The following is a 16,149-nucleotide window of genomic DNA, read 5'->3' as shown; positions in this document are numbered from 1 at the left end:
GCATCACATATTGTGATGTGTTAGCTAAAAGTTCCATATCCTAGAGACTGATATATTCCTCTGTACTTGTACCTTGGGGATTCATCAAAACCTGGCATCATAAGCAGCTTTCTACTGCCACAGACTGGACAGCGAAACAATTTAAAATATCCCAGAAAAAGAAAATAAGCATGCTTAATCAGAGCTTTCTGGACAGGAAGGACATTTGAGCAAGTGAGGAATAAGCACTGCTTTTGTTAATTTGCATAGGCAGAATAGAGACTTCTGGGAAAAGGCCGAAATTACAGTCACAGAAAATGGCTGCATCTATAGAGAACGCTAAGAAGTGTTGGCAGCTTTTCCTCTGACCCTGGCCACTTTTACAAGCAATCCTATGATAGTCAGCAGGACCCACCCTAAAAAGGCAGGGGCATCCACTTGGACCCTTTCCACCTTTTCTAAATCTCGCCTGATCGAGCACTGATTGAGCAGATAAGCACATGTCATTCTCATTTCAGAAAGGTATTGGTTAGCTTGCTGCTAGCAGCTCAGTTATGTTATGATGTTAGAGGCTATGCAAGGAATGCTTTAGTCCAGCGATATGCAGTTTTTATTGCGCCTTGCATTCAGCAGGAAGATCTTTAGCTTGAATCTGTGGCCTAGGTATTCACCTTGGTATTTCTTTTGGCACAAAGTGAAGGAGTATTTAAGAGAAAATGCACAATGTGTTTCTTATGTTGTTATGAACAACTTGTTACTCTTTCTCATTAAGCTTCAGCCACTGAAGAAATATATAAATAAGGGCTGACTTCCTGTAAGACGTGTCCAAAGCTGGGACGGAATAAAAGGAGACACTTGTAAATGATAGTGCTATCGTTTGAGAAAGGGTAAGTTGAGACTGACTTTCATGCGTATTCACAGACCAAGCATCATAAAGATACCAGCATGATCTTCATTGCGGGCTTAGAGCCGGTATTAGCTTTTGAGAGGTAAGAGGATTTTGAGGGCTCGTTGGTCTAGGGGTATGATTCTCGCTTTGGGTGCGAGAGGTCCCGGGTTCAAATCCCGGACGAGCCCTTTTCTTGGTACTCTTTTCAAGTAGTTTTGAAGTTTGCGTTTCAAAACCAACATCAATTTTTTCTTTGCAGTAGTGGATAATTCTTTGCTAGAGTCTCATGCTTCAGCCCTGCCCAGTCTGAGCTAATACCAAACATCTGGTCTTGCATGGCATGTACGAGCGTTCAGCTAGGGATGTCGGGCAGGTTGCATGAAAGAAATCTAAAGCCAGAGGCCCATGGAATAGCCAGTTCGGAGCAGTTTCATTACAGAAAAATCAACTGTAGGTATCTGTTTCTGTAGTGTAGTGGTTATCACGTTCGCCTCACACGCGAAAGGTCCCCGGTTCGAAACCGGGCAGAAACAGTTGTTATATTGTGTTGGCTACAATGTTGATAGGTGCTGTTTTGCCATGGAATTGTCCAAGCCCTGAAGATTATTTCATGCAATCTCGTTCCAAGAAAGGGAATTCTCTCAAAACACTAAAGTAATCGGCGTGTGGATGTATCTGTTGGTTCTCAGACCTTGCTTTCAAAAGAGCCCTGCAATCGGTTCACTGCTCACCTAGAACAAGCATTAACATGGAGAATTGTTGGCACCAACAGGAATCTTATTTTAGTGGAGTGTTTCTGGCTTTGAGTGCAGAGGCCCTCGGCTCAATTCCAAGATGATCCTTCTCAGGGTGATGATACAAATGCATTGTCACCTTTACGTTTAATGTCAGAATCATTTATTTCCAGTTGGTGGTGTAAGAATGTTTGCAACAGTATGGCGATTTTTCCTAGCCATGCATGAATGAAAGCATATCACTCGCCTTTAGGTGTTTTTCTAATACATTGATATTTGCATCTTCCTTCCTAGCCTGCATGTTTGACTATCTTACAGGCTGCATGTAATAAGTATCACATCAGGGCCCTTCTTCTACTCAATTCACAACTGTTCTATCACGACATAGATAAGAAAGCTGCATCTGCTTTTGTTGTGTAGTGGTAATCAGGTTTACCTGACGTGTGAAAGCCCCATGCTTTGAAAGTACACAGTAACAAAGAAACCGATGACTTTTATAAAAAGGTGTCATGTGTGTCTCTTACTTTGCACAAAAAGTGCCAGAGATGACTTCATTTGCAGTCACTTGAAAAGTAGGGATTCTCCAATAAATGGTAAATGGTTGAAACAAATCTGAAGAAATGCATGACATACCTGTGTGTGTGTGTGTATGCATGTATGTATATATAGGGAGAGAGAGAGCGTCAATATAAACAGACTTTATTTCAATCAAGCTGTCTTTTCTATCCTTCAGGAGCAGAATGTTCTGATCATCAGCGCTCCAGAATGTAGTGTTTTCTTGGCAAGCATCACATATTGTGATGTGTTAGCTAAAAGTTCCATATCCTAGAGACTGATATATTCCTCTGTACTTGTACCTTGGGGATTCATCAAAACCTGGCATCATAAGCAGCTTTCTACTGCCACAGACTGGACAGCGAAACAATTTAAAATATCCCAGAAAAAGAAAATAAGCATGCTTCATCAGAGCTTTCTGGACAGGAAGGACATTTGAGCAAGTGAGGAATAAGCACTGCTTTTGTTAATTTGCATAGGCAGAATAGAGACTTCTGGGAAAAGGCCGAAATTACAGTCACAGAAAATGGCTGCATCTATAGAGAACGCTAAGAAGTGTTGGCAGCTTTTCCTCTGACCCTGGCCACTTTTACAAGCAATCCTATGATAGTCAGCAGGACCCACCCTAAAAAGGAAGGGGCATCCACTTGGACCCTTTCCACCTTTTCTAAATCTCGCCTGATCGAGCCTCATTGAGCACTGATTGAGCAGATAAGCACATGTCATTCTCATTTCAGAAAGGTATTGGTTAGCTTGCTGCTAGCAGCTCAGTTATGTTATGATGTTAGAGGCTATGCAAGGAATGCTTTAGTCCAGCGATATGCAGTTTTTATTGCGCCTTGCATTCAGCAGGAAGATCTTTAGCTTGAATCTGTGGCCTAGGTATTCACCTTGGTATTTCTTTTGGCACAAAGTGAAGGAGTATTTGAGAGAAAATGCACAATGTGTTTCTTATGTTGTTATGAACAACTTGTTACTCTTTCTCATTAAGCTTCAGCCACTGCAGAAATATATAAATAAGGGCTGACTTCCTGTAAGACGTGTCCAAAGCTGGGACGGAATAAAAGGAGACACTTGTAAATGATAGTGCTATCGTTTGAGAAAGGGTAAGTTGAGACTGACTTTCATGCGTATTCACAGACCAAGCATCATAAAGATACCAGCATGATCTTCATTGCGGGCTTAGAGCCGGTATTAGCTTTTGAGAGGTAAGAGAATTTTGAGGGCTCGTTGGTCTAGGGGTATGATTCTCGCTTTGGGTGCGAGAGGTCCCGGGTTCAAATCCCGGACGAGCCCTTTTCTTGGTACTCTTTTCAAGTTGTTTTGAAGTTTGCGTTTCAAAACCAACATCAATTTTTTCTTTGCAGTAGTGGATAATTCTTTGCTAGAGTCTCATGCTTCAGCCCTGCCCAGTCTGAGCTAATACCAAACATCTGGTCTTGCATGGCATGTACGAGCGTTCAGCTAGGGATGTCGGGCAGGTTGCATGAAAGAAATCTAAAGCCAGAGGCCCATGGAATAGCCAGTTCGGAGCAGTTTCATTACAGAAAAATCAACTGTAGGTATCTGTTTCTGTAGTGTAGTGGTTATCAAGTTCGCCTCACACGCGAAAGGTCCCCGGTTCGAAACCGGGCAGAAACAGTTGTTATATTGTGTTGGCTACAATGTTGATAGGTGCCGTTTTGCCATGGAATTGTCCAAGCCCTGAAGATTATTTCATGCAATCTCGTTCCAAGAAAGGGAATTCTCTCAAAACACTAAAGTAATCGGCGTGTGGATGTATCTGTTGGTTCTCAGACCTTGCTTTCAAAAGAGCCCTGCAATCGGTTCACTGCTCACCTAGAACAAGCATTAACATGGAGAATTGTTGGCACCAACAGGAATCTTATTTTAGTGGAGTGTTTCTGGCTTTGAGTGCAGAGGCCCTCGGCTCAATTCCAAGATGATCCTTCTCAAGGTGATGATACAAATGCATTGTCACCTTTACGTTTAATGTCAGAATCATTTATTTCCAGTTGGTGGTGTAAGAATGTTTGCAACAGTATGGCGATTTTTCCTAGCCATGCATGAATGAAAGCATATCACTCGCCTTTAGGTGTTTTTCTAATACATTGATATTTGCATCTTCCTTCTTAGCCTGCATGTTTGACTATCTTACAGGCTGCATGTAATAAGTATCACATCAGGGCCCTTCTTCTACTCAATTCACAACTGTTCTGTCACGACATAGATAAGAAAGCTGCATCTGCTTTTGTTGTGTAGTGGTAATCAGGTTTACCTGACGTGTGAAAGCCCCATGCTTTGAAAGTACACAGTAACAAAGAAACTGATGACTTTTATAAAAAGGTGTCATGTGTGTCTCTTACTTTGCACAAAAAGTGCCAGAGATGACTTCATTTGCAGTCACTTGAAAAGTAGGGATTCTCCAATAAATGGTAAATGGTTGAAACAAATCTGAAGAAATGCATGACATACCTGTGTGTGTGTGTGTACGCATGTATGTATATATAGGGAGAGAGAGAGCGTCAATATAAACAGACTTTATTTCAATCAAGCTGTCTTTTCTATCCTTCAGGAGCAGAATGTTCTGATCATCAGCGCTCCAGAATGTAGTGTTTTCTTGGCAAGCATCACATATTGTGATGTGTTAGCTAAAAGTTCCATATCCTAGAGACTGATATATTCCTCTGTACTTGTACCTTGGGGATTCATCAAAACCTGGCATCATAAGCAGCTTTCTACTGCCACAGACTGGACAGCGAAACAATTTAAAATATCCCAGAAAAAGAAAATAAGCATGCTTAATCAGAGCTTTCTGGACAGGAAGGACATTTGAGCAAGTGAGGAATAAGCACTTCTTTTGTTAATTTGCATAGGCAGAATAGAGACTTCTGGGAAAAGGCCGAAATTACAGTCACAGAAAATGGCTGCATCTATAGAGAACGCTAAGAAGTGTTGGCAGCTTTTCCTCTGACCATGGCCACTTTTACAAGCAATCCTATGATAGTCAGCAGGACCCACCCTAAAAAGGAAGGGGCATCCACTTGGACCCTTTCCACCTTTTCTAAATCTCGCCTGATCGAGCACTGATTGAGCAGATAAGCACATGTAATTCTCATTTCAGAAAGGTATTGGTTAGCTTGCTGCTAGCAGCTCAGTTATGTTATGATGTTAGAGGCTATGCAAGGAATGCTTTAGTCCAGCGATATGCAGTTTTTAATGCGCCTTGCATTCAGCAGGAAGATCTTTAGCTTGAATCTGTGGCCTAGGTATTCACCTTGGTATTTCTTTTGGCACAAAGTGAAGGAGTATTTAAGAGAAAATGCACAATGTGTTTCTTATGTTGTTATGAACAACTTGTTACTCTTTCTCATTAAGCTTCAGCCACTGAAGAAATATATAAATAAGGGCTGACTTCCTGTAAGACGTGTCCAAAGCTGGGACGGAATAAAAGGAGACACTTGTAAATGATAGTGCTATCGTTTGAGAAAGGGTAAGTTGAGACTGACTTTCATGCGTATTCACAGACCAAGCATCATAAAGATACCAGCATGATCTTCATTGCGGGCTTAGAGCCGGTATTAGCTTTTGAGAGGTAAGAGGATTTTGAGGGCTCGTTGGTCTAGGGGTATGATTCTCGCTTTGGGTGCGAGAGGTCCCGGGTTCAAATCCCGGACGAGCCCTTTTCTTGGTACTCTTTTCAAGTTGTTTTGAAGTTTGCGTTTCAAAACCAACATCAATTTTTTCTTTGCAGTAGTGGATAATTCTTTGCTAGAGTCTCATGCTTCAGCCCTGCCCAGTCTGAGCTAATACCAAACATCTGGTCTTGCATGGCATGTACGAGCGTTCAGCTAGGGATGTCGGGCAGGTTGCATGAAAGAAATCTAAAGCCAGAGGCCCATGGAATAGCCAGTTCGGAGCAGTTTCATTACAGAAAAATCAACTGTAGGTATCTGTTTCTGTAGTGTAGTGGTTATCACGTTCGCCTCACACGCGAAAGGTCCCCGGTTCGAAACCGGGCAGAAACAGTTGTTATATTGTGTTGGCTACAATGTTGATAGGTGCCGTTTTGCCATGGAATTGTCCAAGCCCTGAAGATTATTTCATGCAATCTCGTTCCAAGAAAGGGAATTCTCTCAAAACACTAAAGTAATCGGCGTGTGGATGTATCTGTTGGTTCTCAGACCTTGCTTTCAAAAGAGCCCTGCAATCGGTTCACTGCTCACCTAGAACAAGCATTAACATGGAGAATTGTTGGCACCAACAGGAATCTTATTTTAGTGGAGTGTTTCTGGCTTTGAGTGCAGAGGCCCTCGGCTCAATTCCAAGATGATCCTTCTCAGGGTGATGATACAAATGCATTGTCACCTTTACGTTTAATGTCAGAATCATTTATTTCCAGTTGGTGGTGTAAGAATGTTTGCAACAGTATGGCGATTTTTCCTAGCCATGCATGAATGAAAGCATATCACTCGCCTTTAGGTGTTTTTCTAATACATTGATATTTGCATCTTCCTTCCTAGCCTGCATGTTTGACTATCTTACAGGCTGCATGTAATAAGTATCACATCAGGGCCCTTCTTCTACTCAATTCACAACTGTTCTATCACGACATAGATAAGAAAGCTGCATCTGCTTTTGTTGTGTAGTGGTAATCAGGTTTACCTGACGTGTGAAAGCCCCATGCTTTGAAAGTACACAGTAACAAAGAAACCGATGACTTTTATAAAAAGGTGTCATGTGTGTCTCTTACTTTGCACAAAAAGTGCCAGAGATGACTTCATTTGCAGTCACTTGAAAAGTAGGGATTCTCCAATAAATGGTAAATGGTTGAAACAAATCTGAAGAAATGCATGACATACCTGTGTGTGTGTGTGTATGCATGTATGTATATATAGGGAGAGAGAGAGCGTCAATATAAACAGACTTTATTTCAATCAAGCTGTCTTTTCTATCCTTCAGGAGCAGAATGTTCTGATCATCAGCGCTCCAGAATGTAGTGTTTTCTTGGCAAGCATCACATATTGTGATGTGTTAGCTAAAAGTTCCATATCCTAGAGACTGATATATTCCTCTGTACTTGTACCTTGGGGATTCATCAAAACCTGGCATCATAAGCAGCTTTCTACTGCCACAGACTGGACAGCGAAACAATTTAAAATATCCCAGAAAAAGAAAATAAGCATGCTTCATCAGAGCTTTCTGGACAGGAAGGACATTTGAGCAAGTGAGGAATAAGCACTGCTTTTGTTAATTTGCATAGGCAGAATAGAGACTTCTGGGAAAAGGCCGAAATTACAGTCACAGAAAATGGCTGCATCTATAGAGAACGCTAAGAAGTGTTGGCAGCTTTTCCTCTGACCCTGGCCACTTTTACAAGCAATCCTATGATAGTCAGCAGGACCCACCCTAAAAAGGAAGGGGCATCCACTTGGACCCTTTCCACCTTTTCTAAATCTCGCCTGATCGAGCCTCATTGAGCACTGATTGAGCAGATAAGCACATGTCATTCTCATTTCAGAAAGGTATTGGTTAGCTTGCTGCTAGCAGCTCAGTTATGTTATGATGTTAGAGGCTATGCAAGGAATGCTTTAGTCCAGCGATATGCAGTTTTTATTGCGCCTTGCATTCAGCAGGAAGATCTTTAGCTTGAATCTGTGGCCTAGGTATTCACCTTGGTATTTCTTTTGGCACAAAGTGAAGGAGTATTTGAGAGAAAATGCACAATGTGTTTCTTATGTTGTTATGAACAACTTGTTACTCTTTCTCATTAAGCTTCAGCCACTGCAGAAATATATAAATAAGGGCTGACTTCCTGTAAGACGTGTCCAAAGCTGGGACGGAATAAAAGGAGACACTTGTAAATGATAGTGCTATCGTTTGAGAAAGGGTAAGTTGAGACTGACTTTCATGCGTATTCACAGACCAAGCATCATAAAGATACCAGCATGATCTTCATTGCGGGCTTAGAGCCGGTATTAGCTTTTGAGAGGTAAGAGAATTTTGAGGGCTCGTTGGTCTAGGGGTATGATTCTCGCTTTGGGTGCGAGAGGTCCCGGGTTCAAATCCCGGACGAGCCCTTTTCTTGGTACTCTTTTCAAGTTGTTTTGAAGTTTGCGTTTCAAAACCAACATCAATTTTTTCTTTGCAGTAGTGGATAATTCTTTGCTAGAGTCTCATGCTTCAGCCCTGCCCAGTCTGAGCTAATACCAAACATCTGGTCTTGCATGGCATGTACGAGCGTTCAGCTAGGGATGTCGGGCAGGTTGCATGAAAGAAATCTAAAGCCAGAGGCCCATGGAATAGCCAGTTCGGAGCAGTTTCATTACAGAAAAATCAACTGTAGGTATCTGTTTCTGTAGTGTAGTGGTTATCAAGTTCGCCTCACACGCGAAAGGTCCCCGGTTCGAAACCGGGCAGAAACAGTTGTTATATTGTGTTGGCTACAATGTTGATAGGTGCCGTTTTGCCATGGAATTGTCCAAGCCCTGAAGATTATTTCATGCAATCTCGTTCCAAGAAAGGGAATTCTCTCAAAACACTAAAGTAATCGGCGTGTGGATGTATCTGTTGGTTCTCAGACCTTGCTTTCAAAAGAGCCCTGTAATCGGTTCACTGCTCACCTAGAACAAGCATTAACATGGAGAATTGTTGGCACCAACAGGAATCTTATTTTAGTGGAGTGTTTCTGGCTTTGAGTGCAGAGGCCCTCGGCTCAATTCCAAGATGATCCTTCTCAAGGTGATGATACAAATGCATTCTCACCTTTACGTTTAATGTCAGAATCATTTATTTCCAGTTGGTGGTGTAAGAATGTTTGCAACAGTATGGCGATTTTTCCTAGCCATGCATGAATGAAAGCATATCACTCGCCTTTAGGTGTTTTTCTAATACATTGATATTTGCATCTTCCTTCCTAGCCTGCATGTTTGACTATCTTACAGGCTGCATGTAATAAGTATCACATCAGGGCCCTTCTTCTACTCAATTCACAACTGTTCTATCACGACATAGATAAGAAAGCTGCATCTGCTTTTGTTGTGTAGTGGTAATCAGGTTTACCTGACGTGTGAAAGCCCCATGCTTTGAAAGTACACAGTAACAAAGAAACCGATGACTTTTATAATAAGGTGTCATGTGTGTCTCTTACTTTGCACAAAAAGTACCAGAGATGACTTCATTTGCAGTCACTTGAAAAGTAGGGATTCTCCAATAAATGGTAAATGGTTGAAACAAATCTGAAGAAATGCATGACATACCTGTGTGTGTGTGTGTATGCATGTATGTATATATAGGGAGAGAGAGAGCGTCAATATAAACAGACTTTATTTCAATCAAGCTGTCTTTTCTATCCTTCAGGAGCAGAATGTTCTGATCATCAGCGCTCCAGAATGTAGTGTTTTCTTGGCAAGCATCACATATTGTGATGTGTTAGCTAAAAGTTCCATATCCTAGAGACTGATATATTCCTCTGTACTTGTACCTTGGGGATTCATCAAAACCTGGCATCATAAGCAGCTTTCTACTGCCACAGACTGGACAGCGAAACAATTTAAAATATCCCAGAAAAAGAAAATAAGCATGCTTAATCAGAGCTTTCTGGACAGGAAGGACATTTGAGCAAGTGAGGAATAAGCACTGCTTTTGTTAATTTGCATAGGCAGAATAGAGACTTCTGGGAAAAGGCCGAAATTACAGTCACAGAAAATGGCTGCATCTATAGAGAACGCTAAGAAGTGTTGGCAGCTTTTCCTCTGACCCTGGCCACTTTTACAAGCAATCCTATGATAGTCAGCAGGACCCACCCTAAAAAGGAAGGGGCATCCACTTGGACCCTTTCCACCTTTTCTAAATCTCGCCTGATCGAGCCTGATTGAGCACTGATTGAGCAGATAAGCACATGTCATTCTCATTTCAGAAAGGTATTGGTTAGCTTCCTGCTAGCAGCTCAGTTATGTTATGATGTTAGAGGCTATGCAAGGAATGCTTTAGTCCAGCGATATGCAGTTTTTATTGCGCCTTGCATTCAGCAGGAAGATCTTTAGCTTGAATCTGTGGCCTAGGTATTCACCTTGGTATTTCTTTTGGCACAAAGTGAAGGAGTATTTAAGAGAAAATGCACAATGTGTTTCTTATGTTGTTATGAACAACTTGTTACTCTTTCTCATTAAGCTTCAGCCACTGAAGAAATATATAAATAAGGGCTGACTTCCTGTAAGACGTGTCCAAAGCTGGGACGGAATAAAAGGAGACACTTGTAAATGATAGTGCTATCGTTTGAGAAAGGGTAAGTTGAGACTGACTTTCATGCGTATTCACAGACCAAGCATCATAAAGATACCAGCATGATCTTCATTGCGGGCTTAGAGCCGGTATTAGCTTTTGAGAGGTAAGAGGATTTTGAGGGCTCGTTGGTCTAGGGGTATGATTCTCGCTTTGGGTGCGAGAGGTCCCGGGTTCAAATCCCGGACGAGCCCTTTTCTTGGTACTCTTTTCAAGTTGTTTTGAAGTTTGCGTTTCAAAACCAACATCAATTTTTTCTTTGCAGTAGTGGATAATTCTTTGCTAGAGTCTCATGCTTCAGCCCTGCCCAGTCTGAGCTAATACCAAACATCTGGTCTTGCATGGCATGTACGAGCGTTCAGCTAGGGATGTCGGGCAGGTTGCATGAAAGAAATCTAAAGCCAGAGGCCCATGGAATAGCCAGTTCGGAGCAGTTTCATTACAGAAAAATCAACTGTAGGTATCTGTTTCTGTAGTGTAGTGGTTATCACGTTCGCCTCACACGCGAAAGGTCCCCGGTTCGAAACCGGGCAGAAACAGTTGTTATATTGTGTTGGCTACAATGTTGATAGGTGCCGTTTTGCCATGGAATTGTCCAAGCCCTGAAGATTATTTCATGCAATCTCGTTCCAAGAAAGGGAATTCTCTCAAAACACTAAAGTAATCGGCGTGTGGATGTATCTGTTGGTTCTCAGACCTTGCTTTCAAAAGAGCCCTGCAATCGGTTCACTGCTCACCTAGAACAAGCATTAACATGGAGAATTGTTGGCACCAACAGGAATCTTATTTTAGTGGAGTGTTTCTGGCTTTGAGTGCAGAGGCCCTCGGCTCAATTCCAAGATGATCCTTCTCAAGGTGATGATACAAATGCATTGTCACCTTTACGTTTAATGTCAGAATCATTTATTTCCAGTTGGTGGTGTAAGAATGTTTGCAACAGTATGGCGATTTTTCCTAGCCATGCATGAATGAAAGCATATCACTCGCCTTTAGGTGTTTTTCTAATACATTGATATTTGCATCTTCCTTCTTAGCCTGCATGTTTGACTATCTTACAGGCTGCATGTAATAAGTATCACATCAGGGCCCTTCTTCTACTCAATTCACAACTGTTCTGTCACGACATAGATAAGAAAGCTGCATCTGCTTTTGTTGTGTAGTGGTAATCAGGTTTACCTGACGTGTGAAAGCCCCATGCTTTGAAAGTACACAGTAACAAAGAAACTGATGACTTTTATAAAAAGGTGTCATGTGTGTCTCTTACTTTGCACAAAAAGTGCCAGAGATGACTTCATTTGCAGTCACTTGAAAAGTAGGGATTCTCCAATAAATGGTAAATGGTTGAAACAAATCTGAAGAAATGCATGACATACCTGTGTGTGTGTGTGTACGCATGTATGTATATATAGGGAGAGAGAGAGCGTCAATATAAACAGACTTTATTTCAATCAAGCTGTCTTTTCTATCCTTCAGGAGCAGAATGTTCTGATCATCAGCGCTCCAGAATGTAGTGTTTTCTTGGCAAGCATCACATATTGTGATGTGTTAGCTAAAAGTTCCATATCCTAGAGACTGATATATTCCTCTGTACTTGTACCTTGGGGATTCATCAAAACCTGGCATCATAAGCAGCTTTCTACTGCCACAGACTGGACAGCGAAACAATTTAAAATATCCCAGAAAAAGAAAATAAGCATGCTTAATCAGAGCTTTCTGGACAGGAAGGACATTTGAGCAAGTGAGGAATAAGCACTGCTTTTGTTAATTTGCATAGGCAGAATAGAGACTTCTGGGAAAAGGCCGAAATTACAGTCACAGAAAATGGCTGCATCTATAGAGAACGCTAAGAAGTGTTGGCAGCTTTTCCTCTGACCATGGCCACTTTTACAAGCAATCCTATGATAGTCAGCAGGACCCACCCTAAAAAGGAAGGGGCATCCACTTGGACCCTTTCCACCTTTTCTAAATCTCGCCTGATCGAGCACTGATTGAGCAGATAAGCACATGTAATTCTCATTTCAGAAAGGTATTGGTAAGCTTGCTGCTAGCAGCTCAGTTATGTTATGATGTTAGAGGCTATGCAAGGAATGCTTTAGTCCAGCGATATGCAGTTTTTAATGCGCCTTGCATTCAGCAGGAAGATCTTTAGCTTGAATCTGTGGCCTAGGTATTCACCTTGGTATTTCTTTTGGCACAAAGTGAAGGAGTATTTAAGAGAAAATGCACAATGTGTTTCTTATGTTGTTATGAACAACTTGTTACTCTTTCTCATTAAGCTTCAGCCACTGAAGAAATATATAAATAAGGGCTGACTTCCTGTAAGACGTGTCCAAAGCTGGGACGGAATAAAAGGAGACACTTGTAAATGATAGTGCTATCGTTTGAGAAAGGGTAAGTTGAGACTGACTTTCATGCGTATTCACAGACCAAGCATCATAAAGATACCAGCATGATCTTCATTGCGGGCTTAGAGCCGGTATTAGCTTTTGAGAGGTAAGAGGATTTTGAGGGCTCGTTGGTCTAGGGGTATGATTCTCGCTTTGGGTGCGAGAGGTCCCGGGTTCAAATCCCGGACGAGCCCTTTTCTTGGTACTCTTTTCAAGTTGTTTTGAAGTTTGCGTTTCAAAACCAACATCAATTTTTTCTTTGCAGTAGTGGATAATTCTTTGCTAGAGTCTCATGCTTCAGCCCTGCCCAGTCTGAGCTAATACCAAACATCTGGTCTTGCATGGCATGTACGAGCGTTCAGCTAGGGATGTCGGGCAGGTTGCATGAAAGAAATCTAAAGCCAGAGGCCCATGGAATAGCCAGTTCGGAGCAGTTTCATTACAGAAAAATCAACTGTAGGTATCTGTTTCTGTAGTGTAGTGGTTATCACGTTCGCCTCACACGTGAAAGGTCCCCGGTTCGAAACCGGGCAGAAACAGTTGTTATATTGTGTTGGCTACAATGTTGATAGGTGCCGTTTTGCCATGGAATTGTCCAAGCCCTGAAGATTATTTCATGCAATCTCGTTCCAAGAAAGGGAATTCTCTCAAAACACTAAAGTAATCGGCGTGTGGATGTATCTGTTGGTTCTCAGACCTTGCTTTCAAAAGAGCCCTGCAATCGGTTCACTGCTCACCTAGAACAAGCATTAACATGGAGAATTGTTGGCACCAACAGGAATCTTATTTTAGTGGAGTGTTTCTGGCTTTGAGTGCAGAGGCCCTCGGCTCAATTCCAAGATGATCCTTCTCAGGGTGATGATACAAATGCATTGTCACCTTTACGTTTAATGTCAGAATCATTTATTTCCAGTTGGTGGTGTAAGAATGTTTGCAACAGTATGGCGATTTTTCCTAGCCATGCATGAATGAAAGCATATCACTCGCCTTTAGGTGTTTTTCTAATACATTGATATTTGCATCTTCCTTCCTAGCCTGCACGTTTGACTATCTTACAGGCTGCATGTAATAAGTATCACATCAGGGCCCTTCTTCTACTCAATTCACAACTGTTCTATCACGACATAGATAAGAAAGCTGCATCTGCTTTTGTTGTGTAGTGGTAATCAGGTTTACCTGACGTGTGAAAGCCCCATGCTTTGAAAGTACACAGTAACAAAGAAACCGATGACTTTTATAAAAAGGTGTCATGTGTGTCTCTTACTTTGCACAAAAAGTGCCAGAGATGACTTCATTTGCAGTCACTTGAAAAGTAGGGATTCTCCAATAAATGGTAAATGGTTGAAACAAATCTGAAGAAATGCATGACATACCTGTGTGTGTGTGTGTATGCATGTATGTATATATAGGGAGAGAGAGAGCGTCAATATAAACAGACTTTATTTCAATCAAGCTGTCTTTTCTATCCTTCAGGAGCAGAATGTTCTGATCATCAGCGCTCCAGAATGTAGTGTTTTCTTGGCAAGCATCACATATTGTGATGTGTTAGCTAAAAGTTCCATATCCTAGAGACTGATATATTCCTCTGTACTTGTACCTTGGGGATTCATCAAAACCTGGCATCATAAGCAGCTTTCTACTGCCACAGACTGGACAGCGAAACAATTTAAAATATCCCAGAAAAAGAAAATAAGCATGCTTAATCAGAGCTTTCTGGACAGGAAGGACATTTGAGCAAGTGAGGAATAAGCACTGCTTTTGTTAATTTGCATAGGCAGAATAGAGACTTCTGGGAAAAGGCCGAAATTACAGTCACAGAAAATGGCTGCATCTATAGAGAACGCTAAGAAGTGTTGGCAGCTTTTCCTCTGACCCTGGCCACTTTTACAAGCAATCCTATGATAGTCAGCAGGACCCACCCTAAAAAGGCAGGGGCATCCACTTGGACCCTTTCCACCTTTTCTAAATCTCGCCTGATCGAGCACTGATTGAGCAGATAAGCACATGTCATTCTCATTTCAGAAAGGTATTGGTTAGCTTGCTGCTAGCAGCTCAGTTATGTTATGATGTTAGAGGCTATGCAAGGAATGCTTTAGTCCAGCGATATGCAGTTTTTATTGCGCCTTGCATTCAGCAGGAAGATCTTTAGCTTGAATCTGTGGCCTAGGTATTCACCTTGGTATTTCTTTTGGCACAAAGTGAAGGAGTATTTAAGAGAAAATGCACAATGTGTTTCTTATGTTGTTATGAACAACTTGTTACTCTTTCTCATTAAGCTTCAGCCACTGAAGAAATATATAAATAAGGGCTGACTTCCTGTAAGACGTGTCCAAAGCTGGGACGGAATAAAAGGAGACACTTGTAAATGATAGTGCTATCGTTTGAGAAAGGGTAAGTTGAGACTGACTTTCATGCGTATTCACAGACCAAGCATCATAAAGATACCAGCATGATCTTCATTGCGGGCTTAGAGCCGGTATTAGCTTTTGAGAGGTAAGAGGATTTTGAGGGCTCGTTGGTCTAGGGGTATGATTCTCGCTTTGGGTGCGAGAGGTCCCGGGTTCAAATCCCGGACGAGCCCTTTTCTTGGTACTCTTTTCAAGTTGTTTTGAAGTTTGCGTTTCAAAACCAACATCAATTTTTTCTTTGCAGTAGTGGATAATTCTTTGCTAGAGTCTCATGCTTCAGCCCTGCCCAGTCTGAGCTAATACCAAACATCTGGTCTTGCATGGCATGTACGAGCGTTCAGCTAGGGATGTCGGGCAGGTTGCATGAAAGAAATCTAAAGCCAGAGGCCCATGGAATAGCCAGTTCGGAGCAGTTTCATTACAGAAAAATCAACTGTAGGTATCTGTTTCTGTAGTGTAGTGGTTATCACGTTCGCCTCACACGCGAAAGGTCCCCGGTTCGAAACCGGGCAGAAACAGTTGTTATATTGTGTTGGCTACAATGTTGATAGGTGCTGTTTTGCCATGGAATTGTCCAAGCCCTGAAGATTATTTCATGCAATCTCGTTCCAAGAAAGGGAATTCTCTCAAAACACTAAAGTAATCGGCGTGTGGATGTATCTGTTGGTTCTCAGACCTTGCTTTCAAAAGAGCCCTGCAATCGGTTCACTGCTCACCTAGAACAAGCATTAACATGGAGAATTGTTGGCACCAACAGGAATCTTATTTTAGTGGAGTGTTTCTGGCTTTGAGTGCAGAGGCCCTCGGCTCAATTCCAAGATGATCCTTCTCAGGGTGATGATACAAATGCATTGTCACCTTTACGTTTAATGTCAGAATCATTTATTTCCAGTTGGTGGTGTAAGAATGTTTGC

At 41.8% G+C, this 16,149-nt stretch overlaps 12 non-coding genes across 12 annotated transcripts; all 12 read left to right on the top strand.

Moving 5' to 3' along the window:
- Positions 1-984: 984 nt before the first annotated feature.
- TRNAP-UGG (transfer RNA proline (anticodon UGG)) lies at positions 985-1,056 on the top strand. The gene has a single exon. It is a non-coding gene; the product is annotated as a tRNA-Pro (tRNA).
- Positions 1,057-1,328: 272 nt separating this feature from the next.
- On the top strand, positions 1,329-1,401 carry TRNAV-CAC (transfer RNA valine (anticodon CAC)). The gene has a single exon. It is a non-coding gene; the product is annotated as a tRNA-Val (tRNA).
- Positions 1,402-3,381: 1,980 nt separating this feature from the next.
- On the top strand, positions 3,382-3,453 carry TRNAP-UGG (transfer RNA proline (anticodon UGG)). Its single transcript has one exon. It is a non-coding gene; the product is annotated as a tRNA-Pro (tRNA).
- Positions 3,454-5,768: 2,315 nt separating this feature from the next.
- TRNAP-UGG (transfer RNA proline (anticodon UGG)) lies at positions 5,769-5,840 on the top strand. Its single transcript has one exon. It is a non-coding gene; the product is annotated as a tRNA-Pro (tRNA).
- A 272-nt stretch (positions 5,841-6,112) lies between these two features.
- Positions 6,113-6,185, top strand: TRNAV-CAC (transfer RNA valine (anticodon CAC)). The gene has a single exon. It is a non-coding gene; the product is annotated as a tRNA-Val (tRNA).
- A 1,980-nt stretch (positions 6,186-8,165) lies between these two features.
- Positions 8,166-8,237, top strand: TRNAP-UGG (transfer RNA proline (anticodon UGG)). The gene has a single exon. It is a non-coding gene; the product is annotated as a tRNA-Pro (tRNA).
- A 2,325-nt stretch (positions 8,238-10,562) lies between these two features.
- TRNAP-UGG (transfer RNA proline (anticodon UGG)) lies at positions 10,563-10,634 on the top strand. Its single transcript has one exon. It is a non-coding gene; the product is annotated as a tRNA-Pro (tRNA).
- Positions 10,635-10,906: 272 nt separating this feature from the next.
- TRNAV-CAC (transfer RNA valine (anticodon CAC)) lies at positions 10,907-10,979 on the top strand. Its single transcript has one exon. It is a non-coding gene; the product is annotated as a tRNA-Val (tRNA).
- Positions 10,980-12,949: 1,970 nt separating this feature from the next.
- On the top strand, positions 12,950-13,021 carry TRNAP-UGG (transfer RNA proline (anticodon UGG)). The gene has a single exon. It is a non-coding gene; the product is annotated as a tRNA-Pro (tRNA).
- Positions 13,022-13,293: 272 nt separating this feature from the next.
- On the top strand, positions 13,294-13,366 carry TRNAV-CAC (transfer RNA valine (anticodon CAC)). Its single transcript has one exon. It is a non-coding gene; the product is annotated as a tRNA-Val (tRNA).
- A 1,970-nt stretch (positions 13,367-15,336) lies between these two features.
- TRNAP-UGG (transfer RNA proline (anticodon UGG)) lies at positions 15,337-15,408 on the top strand. The gene has a single exon. It is a non-coding gene; the product is annotated as a tRNA-Pro (tRNA).
- Positions 15,409-15,680: 272 nt separating this feature from the next.
- TRNAV-CAC (transfer RNA valine (anticodon CAC)) lies at positions 15,681-15,753 on the top strand. Its single transcript has one exon. It is a non-coding gene; the product is annotated as a tRNA-Val (tRNA).
- The last annotated feature ends 396 nt before the right edge of the window (positions 15,754-16,149 follow it).

The sequence above is a fragment of the Triturus cristatus genome, chromosome 8 (genome assembly GCF_964204655.1).
Source record: "Triturus cristatus chromosome 8, aTriCri1.1, whole genome shotgun sequence".
Taxonomy (NCBI): domain Eukaryota; kingdom Metazoa; phylum Chordata; class Amphibia; order Caudata; family Salamandridae; genus Triturus; species Triturus cristatus.
This window is presented reverse-complemented; position numbering and strand designations above follow the sequence as displayed.